We start from the raw sequence: 23,548 nt of genomic DNA, 5'->3' as shown, positions 1-23,548 counted from the left end.
ATGAGGAAATTACTGCATACCATCATCTATCTGCTAATTTAGTCTTGGAGAAAGTATGTCTCCCATATTATCTTACTGGATCTAAATTTCACTGATTACATTTTTTGCCAATATTCAGCAGTAGCTTGGGGATATATACATATACAATGCTATTTGCAAAATACTTTATTTTTTGGCCTATATTTATAGCAACATTGTGAAACTTTCAAAGGATTTACCATAATGTTTAAATTCAATAAGTTGACTCAAAGCACATACAAGAAAAAATAAAATTGGATATATTTAAGATTATTAGAATAAGTGTGTAGATGATTTGTCAGCTAGAGAGAAATCCTGGCTGCACTGAATTGAAGATATAGCCAAGGAGCTTGCTGTGTGCCAAGACACTGTGACTTTACTATCTTGAAGTCAGGCTTCATAGTCTTCATAACTGACATGGACAACTTAACTTGCCCTTATCTGTGGGTTCAGTGGCATGGCAGCAATTACATCAAGAGTGCAAAAATTGTGCCAAACAGGACAGTTAGCAAATGCATCAACAACCTGGAAAAAAACAGATTACAGGGAGAAACAGGCCTTAGAGAAAAGTGTGGCTCATCTGGAAGTAGAAGTGGGGCAGGAAATGATGAATGAAGTTCCTTAAAATATTAGTTGGGATAAAAATGAAATTTTAACCATCTGGTTTTCATGCACTGGCAGGCACTGTTTTTCTTCCTAGTAACGGAAAAGATCCCAAAAGACTGGAAGGGAGAGAATGATAGAACAAATGCATATCATGTCCAAGTCTTGGGAAATCTGGTGTGTGATTAAAAATTCTCTTTTATGTTGCAACATTCAGAAAAGCTGGATCCTTGTAAAGATGACGTGAAACGTGGATTCTCTTTAGGGAATCCATTTTGGAGCAGTATGTAAGAGGTTTGTAATAGCATAAAATTATAAAAACATAGAATATCCTGAGTTGGAAAGGACTCACAAAGATCATTCAGTGCAACTCCTGGTTTCATACAGGACCACCAAAATTCAAATCTTACATCTGAAAATGTTCAAATGCTTATTTAACTCTGGCATCTCGATGCCATGACCATTGCCCTGGGGAGCCTATTCCAGCCTGACCACCCTCTGGTGAGGAATCTTATCCTAACAGCTACCTGACCCTCTCCTGTTCTCTCAGGTCCTGTTGCAGTCACCAGAAAGCAGAGATTAGAGCTTCCCTTGTGAGGAGATGTAGACTGCCACGAGGCCTCCACTCAACCTCCTCTGCTCTGGGCTGAACAAACCAAGGAACCTCAGCTGCTCCTCACATGTCCTATCCTCTAGACTCTCCACCAGCTTTCTAACTAGCTTCCTTTTTGTACTTGAATGTACTGTTACTGCAGTTAGATGCAATTAAGCTTACAGTGCACGTGTATGCACATATATATATATGCAGAAAGACATATACACGGCTATAATTAAAAGACACAGTCTGCATTTTGCGTTCATACTTTCCTGCCTCCTTCATCAGATAGGAAGGTCTAGGTCAATTAACTCTCAGTAATCACAAGTATGTATTAATGAAAATGCTATTTAAATAAAAGAGCTGATGCTTAAGGCAGTTCTTAACTAGAAGTCACAAATTGCTGTCTTTGCTAATAGATTTCATATGACCTTGAGCAAATGGTACTTATCCCTGGTGATCAGTGCTTAACTTTACATACAGTCTTCCTAATGATATTTAACTGGACTAATTTCATAATCGGTATGAAGCTAATTTTGGGGTAACAGTTTATCTGTTAATGAGAGTAAACAATCGCTTGTAAAAAATAATTTAAAAAAAAGAAAAAAAATCTTTTTTTACTATTCTGATAAGATGAAGTACATAAATACTTAATGCACTCTGCTTTTCATCTGTGAAGTTTAAAAAAAAAAAGTACTTATTTCTTTATTTTCTCCAGTCAGGTTTCATTCCTGCTATTAGTATCAGCCAAATATATCCCTAAGCAATAGGTCCTACTGAAGTCAAGCAGAGCCTGACAGAGCCAGTTATTAATCTGTGACAGATTACATCTGGGAGAGCAACTAGTTAATTAGGTGTTTAAGTATAGATATTACTCCAATGGAACCGCATCTGCATCACAGATGTGTCTGCAGTAGTTGTGCCATGATGAAAATAACATGTCAAAAAAATAAGAATTTGTATGATATTAGAAGGGATCTGTTCTACATTTTGTAAGAAATCACTAGGATGTTATCTTGGAAATTTTTTGCACTGAGTTAATAGAAAAATATATTAAAATTTGCATCTCAGTTGAAGCTTTCCAAGTATGGTAATGCTTACCAGGAGGAAAGAATAGGGTCTTGCAAGGTTCAAAATTTCATTTATCTATCTATCTATCTATCTATCTATCTATCTATCTATCTATCTATCTATCTATCTATTTGTTTTTAATTGAACTAAGTTCTGTATTATCTAGAACACTCCTGGAAAAAAAAGAAAAAAAAAAAACTTTTGGGAAGGCAATTTCTTCAGGGGACATGCAATGATTTTTTTTAGTCTGGAGCAGTAGTTAATTTTGTTATATCCCTGAGGAGGTTGATTTGATGAAGTAGTTCTCAGAGGCAGTTGTAAACCTATTTTGTTTATGACACTACTCATTCTTTCCAAGTTTCCTAAAGCAAGCCTTTTTGACCTGTACAGTTGTTCATTCTTTCATGTGGATCTTGAAGAGATTTGTAATGCACAGTCTATATTTCAGAGGTATGAGGAGTTGTCAGCTTGTAGATGAGAAAACATAATAATTCTTCATTCAGTAATGTATGGTACACACCCAGCTCCCAGAGAGATGCAGCTAAAACCATGAAGTAGAAATGAAGTATTTATGATCAAGCTAAAGAGCAACTCCATAAAATACACCTGGTGCATAAAAACTAGTAATATTGGTGTAAATGCTTGAAGAAAAAAATATTTTTCAGAGACTGTTCAGCTGTGGGAAATAATATTAAAAGGAGAAAGTGGCAGAGAACAAACTCTTAATGAGTAACCAAATGAATTAAATAAAGAAAAATCCACTTTTTCAAAGTCTTAGCATTAGATTCTCTAATACCAAGAGAAAAAGGTCAATAATAAGATTTAGACATCTCACCATGATAGAGTAAATTGTTTGAAATATGGCAAATGTAATAATTTACTTTAGTTGTACACAAAATAAAGATAAAATATTAAACTAAATGCCTCAGCATGACATGGAGAACCTTGTTCCTGTAACAGCACTGGAATATGTGAAAGGGAATTATATTGTGAATAAAAGACTAGCTGTATGTTACAAAATAATAGATACGTGTTAATGAACACAAATTGTATATTATAAGATTTTCTATTTGATAGTGCCTTTATAAGGTTTTTCACTACTTAGCAGGATATGCTACAGGCTTACAACAAGTAATTAGATTTCCTAGATTTATTTCCAGCCCATTGTTTTCCCAGGGCTGTGCATTACTTTATAATGCATTGCTTTGCCCTATAACTCTTATCTTGAGAAGATGTAATTATTTTAGTTTGGTGCTACACTGGGGGACCAATATTCTCTGCCTTGCATCTTTTCTGTTACAATTTAATGCAACATTACATGACAGACTTGTGGCTTTTGTTAACTTCTATCAGCTTTCAAACGATATGTTCTGACAGCCTAGACAATATGTTTTCATTTCTGAGACTTTTTTCTAAGTGTTTAAATCATTTTTATAGACTATGGCTATTGATTTTTTGGTGATATTGGTAGTATCTTTTGTAAGTTTCATTTAAAAAAGAAAAAAATTAATACATGCAAGAGTAGCTGAGGCAATCCAGGCAGTTCTGGTTAGCAGCAGCTGTAAAAAGAGTGCCTGTTACATAAAAAATTCTCAATATTTCCAAGTCCAAAGATCAGTTGAAGAGTCCCAAGGGAATCCCTACATGAGAAGAGGAAGAAATTGAGTAAAAACAATTCATAAAATACATCGGTCTGTGCGACTTTTCCAGTTCTTGAATTCCGTTGATACAATTATGGTCTTTAGTGCTGTCTATAAAAATAAATGAGTTTGAGGCTTCATGTGGCATAAATAATTAAAAGTTACTTTTATAGCTCCCCGAATCCTAAAATGGATTTAAGTAGGTTGTAGGCTTGAAAGAGTGCTGTGGTAATAAGTGAAGAATAGATTCCTTCTTTTTTTTTTTTTTTGGGGGGGGGGGGGTGGGAGGCGGGGAGAGGAGGGTAGGAGGGGGAGAAGAATATAGTTATGAAATGATTAATGAGAAAAATACACATGTGAAATGAACTTCAGTTCACCACTACAGTTGTTAATGTTAATTTTTCTCTGAATTTACTTTCTAGGTAACTGTCTATGTATGTCAAACTGGTTCTAATTTATCATATTTTAGAAATCAACAATTCTTCATCATTTGTTGACTTTTCAGAAAACTCTGAGTCATTAAATGCAATAACTGATCTTTGTTCCTATAGTTTTTTTTTTTCCCCCTAAATAATAATAATTACACCACAAAGCTAATTCTCCTAAATGTATGTCAGTCTCTGTAGTATAACTTCACGCTTCCAGTAGTGTAAAACCTAGCATTATTGAATCTAATGGTACAATTCCTGTCATATCAGTTTTATAGGAACTTCACCCCAGGTGACTATTAAAGGGAAGTCTGAATTCAGGATTAACATATTGACTTTCAAAGTGCCTCCTGAATAAATTTCTGACTTAGTAACCTGTATCTGCTATGGCAGATTTCCAAATTCTTTTCTGGGAATTTACTGCTATTCAGTAAGACTTTGAAAAAATAAAAAGCCTTTGAGATCTTTTTTCCACCTGAATGCATTAAAGGCTTTAACGTCATGATATTAGCATTTTCTGTGTGTGTTCTTTGCCTTTGAATCTCCTAGAAAGCCAATGTGAATTCATCAGAATTGTATCATGTATTTCTTTCATTAATCTTCTTTTCCTCCTTAGTTATCATGCAGGAGCACATCAGTTTTAATGTTATATGACAGTCTTCTGGGGAATCTACATTCAAGCGGTATTTTTTGAATTATTCTTTTATTGCATCCACATTTTGAAAAACCTATTGTAGATCTCCAAGAAACCACAGTAGGCCGGTATTATTAGATACATATACAAGACTCCAACTTGGCTTTTCTTCTAAGTAATGGAGAAATAAATTTGTTATATTCAGTTTAAAGATAAAAATGGTTTGGAAGCACTAATAGAAGATAATTTTTTTTTTCTGTATTCCCAGAGGTTGCATTAATTTTTTGTGATACGTTGTATAATGCATAATTTGGGAAGTGGTGACGAAATTATTTAGAATCAGCTAAAAACTTAGATAAATGAGAAATGAAACACTGAGATCCCATGGTTCTTTCCAGAAAATGGTGAATGTTAAATGGTTTCATCTGCCTTTTTTTTTTTTTTTTTCTTTTTTTCCCCATAACAAATTTTACCTTTCATTCTCAATGTCAGCCAGTTTATTCCAACCCTTTGGCCTTACAGTCTTGCAGTTCAGTGCAGTACAGCTAGCAAATTCTTCCTTGGCTATGCTTCAGTAGAGGATGAAGCAATAGCTTCATTCCCTGTTCTTAAAGAGATTAGAGACTATTTGAAAAGTAAATTGAAATTCAAGCATCTCTATGTTTTTGTTAGAATATATTGTATTTTCTAGTGTAACGCTAAATAACTAATCACCATCAGCAATAGATTGTAGTTGGAGCCACTTAGACTGAGTGCGCTGTAATGTGCATCTTGTACCAAAAGGGTCAGTCAGTCTTTGTAGACATTGGAACCGGTTAGTTTAACATTTCATAGGATGAGTTAGATTCTCATCATTTACATCTTTTAATCATTGACAAGTTCAACAAGAAGAGGAACTGAAGTCAGTAGTGCTCACTAGCCTGGAAGTAATATGCTAAAGGTTATATTCATTATGACACACTATGTCAAAAGGCTGGAAGTTATAAAATGTCAACTAACTGTGTGTAAGGTTATGACAAAATTAATTAGGGCAAAGAACGCTGGTCATGGCTCACTGCGAATGGCATTGCTGAATGAGTTTTGACAATCACAGACATAAAGATGACAAAGTGTGAATCTATCAACTAACACTTTATCATCCCCAAATTTCTTCTACTCATCCTTGATATGGATTTGGATAGTGTACGATCTGTAAATCTCCTTCCAGGAAAGTTCACCTAATAAGTGAAGCTGAACAAAAGTTGAACTATTTTCTGATGCCTTTTGAAGATTAAATAGCACTTGGATTTAGACAATGATACCAAATTATAAAATTATACATATAAACATATAAGCTTTGACATGAACCATCATTAGCATTGTGTTTAAATTAGAAGTAGTATCTTTTGGGGAAAAAAAATGATGTTTTTATTTAAAATAAAACGAGAAGTGCATAACTGGAAGAAAAATCAATATATTTCTATGATTCTGATTAAAAGGTATTTTTTGCACATACCAAATTTCTGATATAGTACATAGATGAATTTCAATTAAAAATTAATTTTCAGTAGCAGGTAAGATTTTCAGCTGTTTTTCTCAATTTAGAATTAATGAAGAAGTAAAGGTATTTATAAACCAAATATATCTAGACTTACATCTCATTAATATTCAAAACTTTTGTTTTATTTAAAAAAAAATAATCTTGATCTGTATTTCATCTTAAGTCTGAGTGTATATTTTTAGCACTCAACCTTATAAGAGTAAATATCCTCCTAACTCTAATGCAAATAAATCCAGATTTGACAGCTTCTGCAGATAACATAATATTTATAATACTGATTTAAGTACTTAAGTCTGATAAGGTAATTAAGTGCAAAAGATTAAAACGTGAACATTATGTTTTAAAAGAAAAGCTAAAAGTTGCTAAATACCACATGTGCTTTTACGTGAATAAAAGAAGAAATGAGATAAAGTAATATTCTAAACAACAACAACAACAAAAATGCTGTAGAAGAAAACAGAATATATTAATGATGAAAATAACTACTAAAGGTGCTGGGAAAAATTCTTGTATATTAATATTTAATTTTTCAACAAATATAGCAAAAACAATCAACAAAAATTATATGACCAGAAGGATCTTTGCATATGATAACATTTGAAAATGCAAGTAGAAAGTTACAGATATTTTTAAATTATTATTCTGTTAATATTTGAACCAATCTTATAAAGTTGTTATGAACAAATTTCTCTTTAACATTTAAGTAGCCTTGAAGCTGTGCCTAAACAGTGGCCAGATCACTCAAGACTAGGTTTTTTTCAGTTTGAACAAATTCAACAGGTTTTCATTTGAGAGGTTTGGCTCAAGCATAAAATTGATATTTTATTTTCCTACTTGGAACAAGAAAAACTTGACTTAATATTTTCCTTTTTGTAATCAGTTCATATTGATAAAAATATTACTTATTACTTAATTAAGATTTTAGGAAGATCCTATATTTCTATATATAGAGATCATATGTTTCTGCATATGTGAAATTAAATATATGTGTAAGTAAAGGTGTAATCTGTACAAAGAAAGCTCTTCCTTCAAATTTTAAAAGTAGAGATAACAATAGCTCAGTATAACAAGCTTTAATTAACTAACGTCAACTAGACAACATCAAGCTAGAATGTTAATGTTTGTTAAATCATTCAGATCATCATATCCCAGAACAAAAGACAAAGAAGAATAATGACGTTGTGTATTTTTCTCATTAAAATAGAACACCTAAATAGCATTTCAAACGACCCTAGTGTTTTACTTCCACTTTACAAATGTTGAGAATTCTGGAATGTTTATCACTGGATCTTTCTGCCAGCAGGACCTTGCATATCATGTGCCTATTCCGATGAGGACACTTTTTAAATAAATAAAATCAACATAAAGAAAAGGCTTTTTCAAGGTTTCTAAATACATTGTTGCTGACATAGAACCTTAAGGAATTTACAGTGGAATATTGAAACCAGGTAGCCTACATGTCACTGTATTCAGCTACAGTAGTTGAGAATAAAATTACTATTCATAATGGAAGTACTTTATCACAGTTCTTGCAAAAAACTCTCATGAACTTCGAGACCTTGAAAACTAATATGCCAGAAACAATAGTGAAGAGATGGGAAGTGAGAAAAGGTAATTACTGAACTGTTGTTGAATAAAAACCCTTGTGGGTCTCTATCTGGGAATATATATATATATGTATGTATATACACACAGAGAATCTGCTAGTTATAGAGCTATCAGAAAAATGCATTTCAGACTAGAAGGAATATATTTTGTGATTTCAGAGAAACTGTAAACTTTTATAAAACTGTATCAGGAGTTTTATTAAAATAAATAAAAATGTAAAGCTATTCCAGATAAACACTTTCTTTCCCCAGGGGAAATTACTCAGCGTTCACTAAAGCTGGGACTGAAGAAAAGAGTAGGGAGGAAGATATGGTATTAAAAATAGAATTATAAAAAAAGGGTTAAGGAAAAGATGGGATCAACATCCAACACACCGGATTCTTTGACTGGCAGTAATCTGAACTCTTTGGTTATAAAATTAATAAAAGCAAGGTTGTACAACCTTGAGAGAACAAAATAATAGTTTTAGTTGGAATTGGTCACCCTCTGGTTAAAGAACCATCTTCTCTTTTCTGATGCTAATTTTGCAGCCGTTTCCTTATTTTCTGAGTTCTTAGGTATCCTATGTACAATCCAGAAGTATTTTTTTATTTCATATTCTTGAGGAAGGGAATACCCAGGATATGGGAGCTGTGAAATTGTGAAATGGAAAGAAGTTCAGAGGTAATTCTCAGTGGAGAAGGAAAATGGATTGGTTTTGCTGTAGAAGACAAGCTGTGTGCAGGTATAAATACCTTTTATAAAAACCTTTTGCCTTGGCCACAAACACCAGGTAACGTTCCCTCCTCTTCCACCTAATAGGTATTTTTTAGCGTTTGTTGTTTTGTCAAGACCAAGATGTGATTTCACATTTTTAGCATTTTGTAATAGGGATCAAGAATCTGCTTGATTTTTTTTCAGAGTTCTATGCATAAATTCACATATAGGATACATTTTCTTCCACTCTGAAACTCAAATGTGTGTGCATGTTTAGGATAGAATGTAAGAAGTATTATCAGGAAGCCATGGATTAAGAAGGCATCCTTTGATGTTTCAAATCTATAGTTTTTCTATTTGATGTTGGTTGCACACCAGGGAAGAATTCCAGTTCTGCATATTTTCTTCCCTATCATCACCTTGCTGCAGTTCAAAGGTTCTTCTGTTCTGTTAAGCAGCAGCGTTGTGGTACATTAAATTTGTACCTTTGCAAATATGAAAGTTGCATGATTTTGTTAGAGAAAAACCCAGAAATATAATTGCTTAGATATTATTAAATTCTACCTTGAAATCCTGTTGGCCTAAGATGAAAATCTTGAAAAATGGAAATACTGATGCACAGGGCTTCAGAAAGCTTTTCAGATGGTTACAGCTTCTGTCTTTGCGCATTGGTATGTTAAATGAGGAAAGAGTAAGTGCAGAATTTCAGAAAATATCGCCATCTTTATAAATCCCAACATATTTATTAATCTTCACGGTTTTAATCAGTGCTTGGGAAGAAAAAGAGATCCTTGCTTCACTTCAGAATACAGATACTCTCCAATTACATTTCAAGTACAAAGCATTCATGCACACCACCATACTAAAATTATTTGTTGCACATGTCAGAAACAAACAAAAAAGAAAAGACACTCTGATCCATTTGCTGCCTTGAAATGCCCTCTAATTTAACCATTACTGAATTATATTTGATAGTAGCTCCATCAAATAAGCCACTTTGGAAATAAAGAATGTTTGTGCAAATTAACGGTTCTGCCACTTGTACATCATTCATCTAAATAAAAAATACAGGCACTGAATTTCAGCAGATTACTGAGTGCATTATTATATGAATATTTGTATTCTTTTTAGTTAACTCCTGTTTGAGAAAGATGTTTTTGTATCTGAATATTGTGAATATCTTTATACTTTCTCTAATAAAGCTTTAAATTAGATCTGCTGGAATACAACCAATATTTTAATGAAGCAACTGATTTCTCAGTAAGATTGGTAGGACTAGGAGGGCTGTGTGAACACTTGTAATTGATAGTTGTCTGGAATCCGTGCTACAGCTACTGTCAAGTTGATTAAAGAACATAGGAATGTGTAATAAAATATCTTAAAGATCTTTTCTCAGTTACTCTTTAATAAGTAGACGTGTTCTTGGATATTTGCATGAATTAAATGTTGCTAAAAATGTTAAATAAAGTTACTTTTATTTGTTGTTGTTGTTGTTGTCTAGGCTTTGTACAGGGCAAAGAGCAGTTATTCAAAGACTAACCTTATTGTTTCAGGTTGGCTTGTGATACTCAACATCAGTGTTTGCACTTTTTGCAGGGGTACGTTATCTGCAGCTGATGTTGACTTGAACAATTTTGGGGTAGGGATGCTCAGCTTCTGCATGATTGAGATCAGACAGAGTTACAGGGGTAAGGTTAGAGAAGTTAATGAAACACTGTGTCGAAGCTGGGCGGAAATTTTTTTTTTTTTTTTTTTTTTTTTGTCTGTTTGTTTGTTTTAACCACAATTTAGAGAACATCTCAAATATTTAACCTTATCAAAGAAACACTCCATACTGATTTATTTGTCTTTGACCCGATACAGTTCTTTCTAGTTTGCTTCTTTTGCTTTCTCAAATGCTATCAGAACAGACCAAAACCAAGCAAATAGTTCTGTGCTTGATTTACTGATAACATGTGAAATGTTTCTATCTATATTTTAGTAAATGATATTTTTTCAGGTATTCCAAGTATTGTGTGTGTGCATGCATGTGCTCTATATGTCTATATCAATACAGCTCTGAAAATACACAAAGATCCATTACAAGGGATCCATTACTGCCAAGTACATTTCCTTTGCAAATATTGATCTAACTGGAAAATTTAGTAACCACAATGCAAACAGTCAATTCTGTATCTCAAACTCAGATAAAGTAACAATATGGCTGAGTTTGTTTTTATACCTCAGGCATTTAGATTGCTTGCCAAAAGTAAAATTAGAAAGTACCAAGGGTTAAAGAGAATATTGCTATTTTAATTAGGAACAGTAAAGTATAATTAAGAATTGTTTTAGAAACGTACGTGTATAGACAAAGGATTTTTGTTTGTTTAATAAAATGATTAATGGAGTTTTGTAGATAGTACACTCAGAGCTATTAAATAATTGAATTTATATGCAGCATAAATACTGGGTTGCCATGACATTATAGATCTCTCAAAGAGGCTGTTGGTACCAAAACTGCTACTATTAAGAATGTGTGCTCTAAATAGAGATTACATTACTGTTTTTCAGATGACAACAATGAATTTTTAGAACCTTTTAAATTAGTTTCTTAACACTTCTAACAGTAAAACGTCAAATACGAGTAAATTAAATTTAACAAAATGAGTTAGAAATGTGTGTATGCACACAAACACTAATAAGGAAGAGCAAGGTTACAAGACGCTCTGACTATTGCTTACAAAGAACTAAAGAATAGACTCATAAATTGTCTTATTAAAAAGCAATTTTTTTCATTTCCTTCAGTGGAATTAAAACTTGGGCTGAGCAGGCATTCCTCTGGGAAAAAAAATAACTGTGAAGTCTCCCTGAAGGCATGAAATCGAAGAACTGAAGCTTTATGGCTTTAACTTAATATCTCTCTTGTCTTAGAAATCAAATCTTTTTGAAATCCTTTAATGACAGGTTGCAAATGATTAAATAGCAATGATGCAGGACTTATTTATTTTTTAATTTAAGCCCAAACAAATCTCAAATCTCAAAAAATAAAAATAAAATAAAAATTAAAAAAGGCATCTTACAACTTCCAAAATTCTGTGTGCCTGTGTAGCACTAGACTTAACATACTGATGAACCCATAACATTTATAGTCTTGAGAATGTCAGAATTGATTCAAGGATGACCATTTATTTGCCTTTGGACAGAAGAAAGAGTAGTTTTCTATAGCAAACCTCTTAAGCTTTATTGTTATCATATTTCCATTTCAGCGCTCTCTTTCCTGAATTCCTTAATGCTGGTGACTGTGCCACAGGCACAGACATTCCCCTCAACCATTTTGTCTGGTAGCTGTATAGGGAATATCACCAGCCAGCATGCTACAAATTCCTTTCATGAGCTATATGTTCTTGTGACAGGTTTCAAAAAAGGTGAGCTTTCTGTCTTCATCTCTCTAGCAACCATCAGTTACCACCTGTGCCGACTTCTGTTTTTCAGTACAAATTACAATGCTGTAACCAATAGGCCATTACCAGAAGTAAGGTCTGCTCCCAAGCAGTGCACCCTTTGAGTATGGCAGCTCTTGGCTGACTCCTTTTGGTCTATATTTGCTTATGAAAAATTTCTGTCTCAAAGTAGCACAGAATGTTGCAAATTGGTAACAGTGTAGCAAAGCCCATTGAAAGACTCTATAGGAGGAGAGTAGAATTTTGTTTTAAAACAAAGCTCACATCCCACACTGCTAGACCCATGTACCCTCCAGCAAGTTGCAGTCCCCTGGCTACCACACAGCTGCATGCCTGCTCACACCTGGGAGCCTGTCCAGATTTGTCCCTTAGACATGAAGAAGTACTGAGGATGCTTGTGAGCTAACTAGCTCTTTCCTCCCAGCCTTGTTGAGGATGTCTATGAGTGTGGGGATCCTCTCTGTTCCCCACAAAGGATCATACCGTCCTGCAAACCATCAGGATTTCCTTGCTGTTTGCCTACCTAGCTGTCTGGAGGAGCCACACTTGAGTGGTTCAACAAAGTAGCTTAGAAGGACCTTACAATTTTTAAGAAAATGTTATTGGATGACCACCATTTAGGGGCATCATCATGAAAGTTTCTACTGGACTTGACCTTCAGTAGTTCTTGTATTAAATTCCTTAAGCTGGAAGCTAGAACTAAAATGATTCTTCCACTGAAGTCATTTCTTTCTTAAGTGGCAGTTTAATAGGAACTTTGACAGAGCCTGCCATTATGAGTACATCTCCTTGGAGAGATTCATTTTGGACAGACAAATCACAACAGCTACAGCTGAAGTCTTTGTGCTCTGACTGAGAGTTAATCTAAAAGGAGGCTTTTAATTCTATTTTTTTTTTTTTTTTTTTCCCCTTGGAAGATCTATCCCTATAAGACATGTACTCATTCATTGTCCTAGACACACAGGAAGACAGTGAAGATGCAAGGGCTATAATTTAATTATTCTTCAGCTGTACAAACTCTTCTGGGAAGGATCCAGCACTAATTCAAACAAGGCAGGTCATGATTCTTCTCTGGTGGAAGTCTGGATTGCTTCCTGATTAATGTTATTGTCCACTTGTTGAAGAAGTGGCCTGGTACCAAAAGCCTTGCATTCCACCAGAGTGCTGGCACTTTTAATTATTGATGCAAACTCCTCCTGTGTTAGGATGGAGAAGAGCAAGGGAAGGTAGAGGAAGAGCACTATGGCCTGAGGAGTAGATATGTTGTCTTGAGAAAATGAAAAATTAAACCAGAACACTTTCTGAAAAACAGTCACTTGTCACTATCTTATTAGAATGCTTAGCAATGTTTCACAACAAGTAAAAAACAAAAGCCACTCTATATCAACTTTGCTCCAGGGAGATTAAACCATAACTGAAACTAAAATCAAGATCGAATCATATCTCATTGGCAGCCTGTGGCCCATAAGCAGAAAATAGACATCTCCTTACCTGTCTACTTTTTCTCTCATTGTAGCAGAGCAACTAACTGCTCGGTTTATGTTTACTCCAAATAAATAAGTTACTTTGCTACTGTAGTTTCCACACCCTTAGAACTGCTTCTGTCTGAACTTTTCACTGAAGCAACTCCAACAGTGGCTGGTTTGCTTGGAGTTTGAACTGTTAACTCATATAAAATACATGAAAATGCTGGGTTTTGTGGTTGTTTTATTACTATTCTTCTTATTATTATAGTTCTTGTAAAGGATAATGGAAGCTGGAGCTGACAGTTATTTTGAAAGAGACGTGCAAAAATTTGCCATAGCTTTGTTGAATTAAACAGAAATTTCTGTATGAATTCAACACTCATTAACATTTGTAGGATTTGGGCATTTTATATTGTCTTGCATTGCATGACACCTCTTACATCTTTGTGAAGAAACACTCTCTTTCCTAAATTGACATAAAAACCTTTCCTTTACAGAAAACATTAGAAAGGAAAAGTGGTATTTCCATTTGAAACAAAGTTTTAATTTAAGTAAGAAATGAAAAAGCTGTCATCCATTCATTTAATGGAACTGAGTGGAATTCCTATAATGAGAGTATTTGCTTTCTACAGAATTTTAGCTAAGGAAATATTTTGGTTCATGAGAGATAACATCTGGTCAGCTCTAAGAAGTTTGTCTCACTTCAAAAATGTCTTTTTATAGGAGAGGCTCAAAGGCAGATATTTCCATTGGCAACTGGCTCTAAACAGGGGATAATGGATTCGTCTATCAAGGGAAATAGTATACACATTTCATCTTTTGCTTGACAAAGTTATAAGGATTTCATGTATATATGAAAAGAGCATACAGATTACCCCTGGTTTAATTTTATTTTTTATTTTTTGTAGTTTATCTTTTTTTGCCCCCCAACAGTAGCCTTATTAGTGTTTTGTAGATTTAGCCTCTAACACTGATGCAAAATTTAGTAACTATGCAATTGATTGTAATAAAAATCCTAGCAGTCCTTTTTGTAGCAGTTGTTTTTTGAGGACATTATTTCATTTATTCCTCCACTTGTGCTAAAATGCCTAAGTTAATATTAGTAGTCTCACAGAGAGTCTTGTCACATATCTACCAATGCCCATTGCTGGAACACTTAGGCTGGTGATTGCAGAGACAGGTACAACAGATTCAATTTTAACTCAGTTTCATCCATTGCAATTTAGTTTTCCATTTAGTGATCTTGTTTTTATTTAAAGGTAGCTCATCTGAAGAATATCAAATTATCTGTCAATTAGATAAATTACAATGATCCTAAAAATTGTCTTGCTATTGAAAAGTATGATTTTTGATTTATCTTATGCTTTGCTCTTTTTGGTGAATGTTACTTTCAGCAGTGATTTGGTTTCGTCACATCACAATTTCCCCCCCCCCATTTTGCAGGATTTCTATAATCCAACACAATTGTAATTCAGTCCTCTTTCTTGTTGTCATTGGTTTTCTAGATTTTTTTTTTCCTCCCCCACTCACTGTCACTGTATTGGTGTTGCAAAATGGAGTCCCTTCTGGTATCTATAATAGCAGAATCTTTTTCCCAAGCAGAAAAATCTGTACCCATACATGGAATATATAGAGATACAAATTCAGGGAAAACATTAGCAAGAATGTTATTAAAATTGCAAAGCAAAGCACTTAAAATGTAGGAAATGCCAAAATGAAGATTTTTCATTCAAGCTTAATTGGCTTCTCCATGTACATTATCTTCCTTAATTAGATGATTGCTCTTTATTTTTCACTTTCATAGGACATGCATAGGGCGTGCTGCACTCCTTAGCATGCAGATATTCACAATTTGGTCAGAATCACCCAGTAGGCATGAAGCCTGATGCCAATAGAGAAATTAAGAGCTACACTTTTACATACAGATGTCTCCCACCTGTTGAAGAGTCTTGCAGTTCTGTGAGGAGTTGAGAAATTCAGTGGGGATCCTGGTGTATTATCTGGGGACTCTCGCCAGCAAGGCTGGATGCACACAGAGGCAGGCATTTTTGACAGAAGGTTATTTATTTCACCTACTTCAAGGTGTGTCAAGGTTGATAAAATGACACTCGCCACCAGGGAACAACAAGCAAACAAATCCAGTAGAGAATTTCTAATCCATTTAATACATTTTAGAAGTGTAGAACTGAGATACCGAAAATGAGATTGGCAATTTTGGATACAGAAGTTAGTAAGCCACAGAACATGACTTCACAGAAGTGAAACTGATGTTTAAAGAGCTGCCTTCTTTTGTCTTCCAGCCTAAGTGTGAATAGTCTGCGGTTCCACCAAATCTCTACCTCTCAAAGTAAGCATCCTGAAAAATGAATTAATGCAGCCCTATAAGAACTTGGATTCATATACTTGCTTATTATTAACTAGCAATTTCGTGGGTTGAAGTCTAGTTACCTAATACAGTGTTTGGATGTATTAATATTTTCAGCACAGAAGTTAACAGCACAGAAGTCTTCCTGTAGGAAATTACTGACACGAGATTATCCTATTTTCCTTTGTGTACATTTGTTAATATTGCAGAAGTAAAAATATTTTTCCACCAAAAACCAAGAACTATTTCCTAGTTAATGAGGGAATGCAGTGACTCTTGAACCTTGTTATAATCCAAAATCTGGAACAGACATTTGCTGTCTTTGGTTAATATCTCTCTTACTATTACCTGACTGCTCATACTCATGACCTCATCCTGCCTCTGATTTCTGTTGCCTTCCTTTGTTCCTGTCAACACTGTGTTATGATTCCAGATCCATCCTTTCCCTACTTCATTCCTTACTTAAATTTGCACAAATATATAGATTCTTAATAAAACCTTGATTTGCAGTGAAAGAAAATTTGCTAAAATTCAATAGGAATCGATAAAATCTTCATTGTAATTTTCTTCTTCACTAATAATTTTTTAAGCAATATTCAAATGCTGTTTTCCAGTTCTAATCCATATTCATCAGTTTTCATACTAGAACTATTGATTTTTGAGATTTTTATTTATATTCTATTGGCCTCTTTCTGCTCTTCCTGAAGCTAACTTACAAAAACATAACTATGGAAATACATGATAAACATATGTAAGCATCTTTTTGAAGAGTACCTTATTTGCATTGTCCCTTTTAACACAGGGAAAAAAATCCTATGTAATTTTTATGTTTACTAAACGGTACAAGGTGAATAAGGCTTCTATGTAAAAATGGTTTGCTATAAGGCCTTTATAATACCAGAGATACATACCTACTATTCTAGAGTTTCCAAATATCTTTTAGTCATGGCACATGCTGCATTGTAAAGTAGTATCTCATAAATATATTCTTCTGCAGTGTGTTTCAGAATACCTATCAATCTCCCATTGATAACAAGAAAACTTTGAAGTACCCTTCAGTAGAGGATGAAGAGAGGAAAAGTAAGTAGGTTTGGAGAGGTTGTTTTTTTTTTTTTTCTCCTTCTTCCAGAATAGCTTTTATAACTGATATCTCAGATACAGGGGACTCATTATATTGATGAATACTGCAATTAACCTGAAGTATTTTGGAAATACACATACTTATGCAAAGCAGATGAAATTTGCTTACACATATTATTCTTAATTGAACATTAAAATTACAAGTATTTCTAGTATACATGTGTAGAGAAAGACAATAGCAGATAAACAGTTCTAAATTCCCCAAAAAAGAATGATAGTCATAAACCAGTTAAAGAAAGAAATATATGCTTACCCATCCTAAGGATCAGGGTCTTGTCAGGTATTCAAAAACAAACAAGCAAGCAAGCAAAAACAACAACAACAAAAAAACCACTCTTATGGCAGCCAGCCTTTAATGAGGTTTGGGGAGGGGTGGAACCAGGTTCCATTCCTTCTAGTCACACAGGTGAATTTCTTTTACATGTGGTCCCTGGGCTGGCTGTGTCCCTTCCTCAGGTGCTCAATCATTGGTTCAGGCTATGACTTAGCAATTCCCATATAGTGTGTAAATTCACATTTGGATAGTGCTGAAGCCTTCTTTCAGTCAGTATATATTACTAATTAATTTGAAGTGAGACTTTAATCCATAAATACATAATTAATGTAACAATAAAATACATCTAACTTTTAAAAATTATGCATTGCCATGTTTTGCAAGTAAGTATTAAACATATGTGTAGAAATGAAGAAGTTTTAGATGCATGAATTTGCGTGCATATGTGTTTTTTTGTGTCAGGATAGAGCATTAGATAATTCTGAATGAAAATGTCCTAATCAATCCTAAATTGAGGACTACATACAGGAAATAAAGACCAAAGATATGTGCTCTATATTTTTCATTTTTCTAAAATCTCAGTAATGATCTAGCTTTATCAGGAATACTTGCCTTTGCTCAAAAAGCCTGCCCTTAGAGCTTTGTGAAATCTCACATCATCATCTTTGTTTACTTCCCCTCCCATACCACCCAAAGAAATTAATAAAGATGATTTTCTGGATTGTAGAGTGTGAACCTGCTTTAGGTTTGCAGATTCTTTTCTGCACCTGTTTTTCTTTCCTCAAGCAAAGCAGTAGTTTACTGTTTATAGCTGTGTGGTATATATGTTGCTTCTGCAAGGGAGGATTAGTAAAACCAGTTGATATTGCTTTTTGTTGGTAGGTTTTTTGGTCTTTGTTATTCTTGTATCTACTTTGAGCTTGTGCCAGAAGTACACAATGGCGTTACATGCTTGTCAGACAAACTACTATAGTAATTTGTGAAACAGTTCTAAGCAGGATTATCAAACTAGGACTCGTGACTAAATCTTTAACTACTGTTTTACTCGTATTAGCTGGAAAAATCAGGAATTATGCTTTATGAGAGTGGATTCAATTCTGGTGAGATGAATCCTGGTGTTTACTTCAGAAGGTTCACTGCCTTTTTATAAGTAGCCGTTCAACATATTTGAAGCATTTAAAATCATTTCCTTCCCTTTAGAAATACACTTTGCTGCTGAATTCTCTTATTCAGAAGTAAGTCAATTTATGTAAATGACTATTCTGTATGGTAGAGATAAAACAAACAAACAAACAGATTCGTACATTTCTGACTGAATTTCTAAATGAAATAACTGGAATAGTTATACTGGAAAACAGAGAAAAATAATACATGCTTACCTTTTAATTCTTTAAGTTTCACTGTAAGATCCTGCTTAAAATTGCAGGAGTAAATTTCACACCTCTAAAGTTTTAAATCATGTTATTGCTTCTAAAAATATCAACTATTTGAGCTGATTTCCATTTAAATAAATATGACTCTTGGGCAGCCCTTGCAAATGTAATTACAATGCAATATTGCAAACACATAGTACCAGACAGCTTTTTTTAAGTCAAGAGTTCCATCTTGTTTCTCTTAAATATAGTTCTGTGGCACATCCTTTAAAGGTGAAAGTGACTGATCTGAAGTCTTGCGAGAAAGTACCTAATTATTATTAATGATTTTTTTTTTTTTTTCCCAGAACTCTACCATGTATTTGAGTGTGTGTTTTCAAGGATTTCAAGAACAAACAAGAGTGTTTGTTTCAAAAGTTATAAAGAAACATGCAAACTGGCTTGGAAAGAGGTTCGGAACTAACAATAACAGATTAGTGGCAGTACTCTGCTAAGCATATTAGTTTGCCCTGAAAATGAGGGGAGATAATTAATTCAAACATAGTGTTGTACTAGCAAAACACACTAAATCTAGAAGCCAAGATGTGACATCTACCCAGTCCCAGTGCTATGACATAAGAAATTATAAAGATAGTGTTGACTTGTGACTAGATATATGTAGTACAATAGTCCTGTCCTAAAGATTAGAGATATGCTGCACCTAAGCATTCACACTCTTTAGGTTTTTAGCTTTTATCCTCTTTCTTGGGTGCTGCTTAACCAATTCTTCATCAGTCTTTCTGTTGCTGATGTTTCATTATCGCAAGTTTATCTGCCTAACTGATTTTTATTCAGAAATGCTCTTCCTTGCTCTCTTTTGAAAGACAGAGAAGTAAAAAGCTAGAGCAGTTCCTATTTCAGCACATGGGTAGGAGTTGTCCTGTGCTCTGAGAAATTCATGCATACTCACTGTTCTAGTCCAGAATATGTCTGATGACACACCGAGGATTCATTTCTCTTATTTTTCCATTTTATTTCCTCATAAGACTTAAAATGTGTTCTCAAAATCATCTTTTTCCAATGAGAATATCCTTTTTCACTAATTATTTGCTGCCTTTTATGTGTAATTGATACATGTAATTTCAATGTGCACTTGAAAACCATAAACATAATCAATAAACTCTGAACATGGTCAGATAAATACAATAGAATTAATTTTTACCATCTCTTCTGAATTTGATTTGATTTCTTTTTTTCAGTACTTGCTGAAAGAGAAGTATCTTTTTAAACACCTCAGTTTTCAGGCCTTATAACTTAAGAAGGTAGAGGCATCTGAACTTATAAGATCTACATAACAAAAAAGCTGTATTTCAAAAAACCTTAGCAATTGTTTGTCAAATGTCAAATGTCCAGATGGGGTCTCGTGACAATATAGTAGAGGGGCAGAATCACCTCCCCACCTGCTCGTCGCCCTTCTCTTGATGCAATTCAGGATACAGTTGGTCTTCTGGGCTGAATGTGCATGTTGCCGGCTCATGTTGAATCTTTCATTACCTGACACCCCCAAATTCTTCTCCTCAGGACTTCTCTCAAGTCATTCTCTGTCCAGCCTGTACTTGTGCTTGGGATTGCCCTGACCCAGGTGCAGGGCCTTGTACCTGGCTTTGTTGAACTGCATGAGGTTGGCATGGGCCCACCTCTTTAGCCTGTCCAAGTTCCTCTGGATAGCATCCCTTCCCTTTAGCATTGTCAGCTGCACCAACTGCAGCTTGATGTCATATGCAAGCTTTTTGAGGTACCCTTGATCCCACTGTCCATGTTGTCTAAAAGGATGTTAAATAACACTGGTCCCAGCACCAATCCCTGAGGAATAACACATATCACTGGTCTCCACTTGGACATTGAGCAATTGACTACAACTCTCTGAGTGCAACCATCTGGCCAGTTTCTTATCCAGTGAGTGGTCCATCTGTCAAACCCATTTTTCTCCATTTGGTGGTCAGTATGTTGTGCAGGATGGTGTCAAATAATGCATAAGTACAGGTAGGTGACGTCAGTTGTTCTTCCTTTAACCACTGATGCTGTAACTTCACCATAAAAGCTCAAGTTTGTCAGGCATGATTTGCCCTTGGTGAGGCCATGTTGGTTACCACCAATCACCTTATCTTTATTGTCCATGTTCCATAGTAGGGCCTTCAGGATGACCTACTCCACAATCTTGCCAGGCACAGAGGATATCATTTTGTCTAAACCACAGCTGGAAGAGATAAGTTTACTAGAGAAAAGAAATATCATTATTAAATCAGCTGATAAAATTTGGGAACAAATTGCAGAAATTTTTTCAGGCACACTAACTCATTTCCCTTATCCATGACATTGAAAGTATGTAGTGATAACGTTTTCTGAATCAGAAAATAGCCTACATGATCTCTTTATTTGTAATAAGCCAGGTCTGTTGTTGTTGTTATTGTTTGCTTTATCCTGTTATCTTGAACCCTTAAGATCATATGTTGTATATTTTATTCTCTTTTAGCAGGTTTTTTGATTTATGAAAGCAACAAGTGGCTTCTGTAATAAAAGGGTTTGATCATACTAAAACATATAGTCAGTGATACAAGTTTTATGTGTACAAACTGGTTTAAGTTAACTATTCAAATTACTGAATGCAGAAAGGACAAATATGCCCCTTTTATTTAGCCCGGAGCAATACTGAAACATGCAAATTTACTCAAAGGAATCTAGTCATAGCATAGCAAAGATTTCAGATGAACTTCCATTTATCTAGTCGTATCATCTTTCCCCACCATGAATCAAGAATAGTAATGAAAATAAATGTCACTTTCTTTTTTGACACAAAGTGAACACTGACTGCCCCATCCACTGCTGAAAAGACTGCAAGAGAGTAAGGCCATTAAGTACATCTTGGGTAAGATATCATATCTTCAAAATTATATTGTTGCTGCTGCCTAATCCTTGAAATGATTAAAACTACAGGAATGATTCTATGATTATTTGGCCTCCTCCAAAATACACATAAAAATAAAATATTCTGTCTTTAAAAATACTAAGAATTTGCTGTAATTAGTGAGCACAGTTTACCTGAAAAGCTGTTTTGTTTTGCTTTTTTGCCAATCCATCTGGAAAAAACTGAATCAAATGTTAATAATAATCATTACATCTAATTGTATTATTCTACTGTAATATAATGACTGTGCTGTTCAGATAGCATAGTGAGCAAAGATTTCAGACCATGAAAGAAAATTGTGTAGAATCTATCAAAACTATAAAGATAGGTCTTATTTTAGTCTTATGTGTTCCTCAAGTCCACATTTTGCATGACTAGGAAGAAAACTACTTAGAATCAGCCAGCAGCCTGTCTAGTGTTGTCTGGCTCCTCCCATGGAAAATGAACAATACCTGCAACAAGTTAGATGAAATGTGGGAAATAAGAGATATCACAATTCAGGTTAGAAGTAGTAACTATTATGAGAGTTTTGTCATAAACCAAAACACATGAAGAAAAGATCAAGTAATCTTTCAGCTAAAAATAGAATATTAAAAAAGCTAAGAACATCTTCACTAAAAATAATCTACAGTCTTAAATCTGAGAGACCTGTGAGACAGAAGAACTTATGTGATATTAGCTTTAATCAGTATCTCTGAGATATTTACTCAAGGAAAACTTGCAGAATTAGTGTAGTGCGAATGCAACTGAAGATGGAACACTGCAAAGTCACTATGATACTGTTCTACTGCCTAAGAGGAAAAAAGTTTTCTTCTTTCTCACTATGCATTATGGTTGTCAGAGCAGTTTAATAGGGTCTATTTCAGTACTCGGTAAATGAATTTATGAGGTATTAATGTGCTCGTGGCACGTAGGTGGGAGAACATGCTTATGCAATATATAACAACTCAGATTCCTAAGATCAGGCTGATATTACTTCATTCTTGTTTTCTGATGGAGATGAAAAATTCCTACAGATAGAACACCTCTGGTGAGGATAGGCTGTTATGTGCTGTCATTTTCTGCTTGCTAATTTTTTTTTTTTTTTAATGTACATGAATGTCCAAAAGTATTCACACAGTAATAGTCCTTTTGTGGTATCACATTCATAAGAGAACAGCTGAAGTCAGATGAGAGCAACATCTTTACTGCTCATTTTATGCCAATTTATGATGTGTTTAGCAGTAGAGACCAGTATCTTATGTCTTAAATGCTTATGGGAACAAGGCTAAGCTTATGATTTGCTGTTATTATTTACAGTTTCCTATTTTATTTCAGGCAAGTGTGCAAGGAAGAGTAAATTAACTGGAAGGGCACAACGGAAGGAAGCCCTGTGGCAATACAGCCATCACCACTAGCAAAAAAGCTCAGGATCCTGGCAAAAGTGAGCAGCTGCAGGGAGCCCATGGGCAGGGCAGAGAGTGCTCTGTTGTAGGTGCAGCATCTATGCAAGGGATGTCTGCCTAGTCATGCTGAGCAGATTCTGCTGAACATGTGGAGATCTGACAATTTTAACCCAGACTAAAATGTGCACCCACCTGTGATGTCTAGGAAACTGTAACGTAAGTATTTTAACAAACAGTAGAATCCATGATATAAATTTTGCTCGGAAGGATTTATCTTCACAGTTAATGAGAAACTTCTTACTGCCTACTTCTGCTTTTATTTATTTAT

Source organism: Phasianus colchicus, chromosome 4, assembly GCF_987193195.1.
Source record: "Phasianus colchicus chromosome 4, bPhaCol1.hap1.1, whole genome shotgun sequence".
Lineage (NCBI taxonomy): Eukaryota > Metazoa > Chordata > Aves > Galliformes > Phasianidae > Phasianus > Phasianus colchicus.
The sequence above is the reverse complement of the archived record's forward strand: the minus strand, read 5'-3'. Positions refer to the sequence as shown.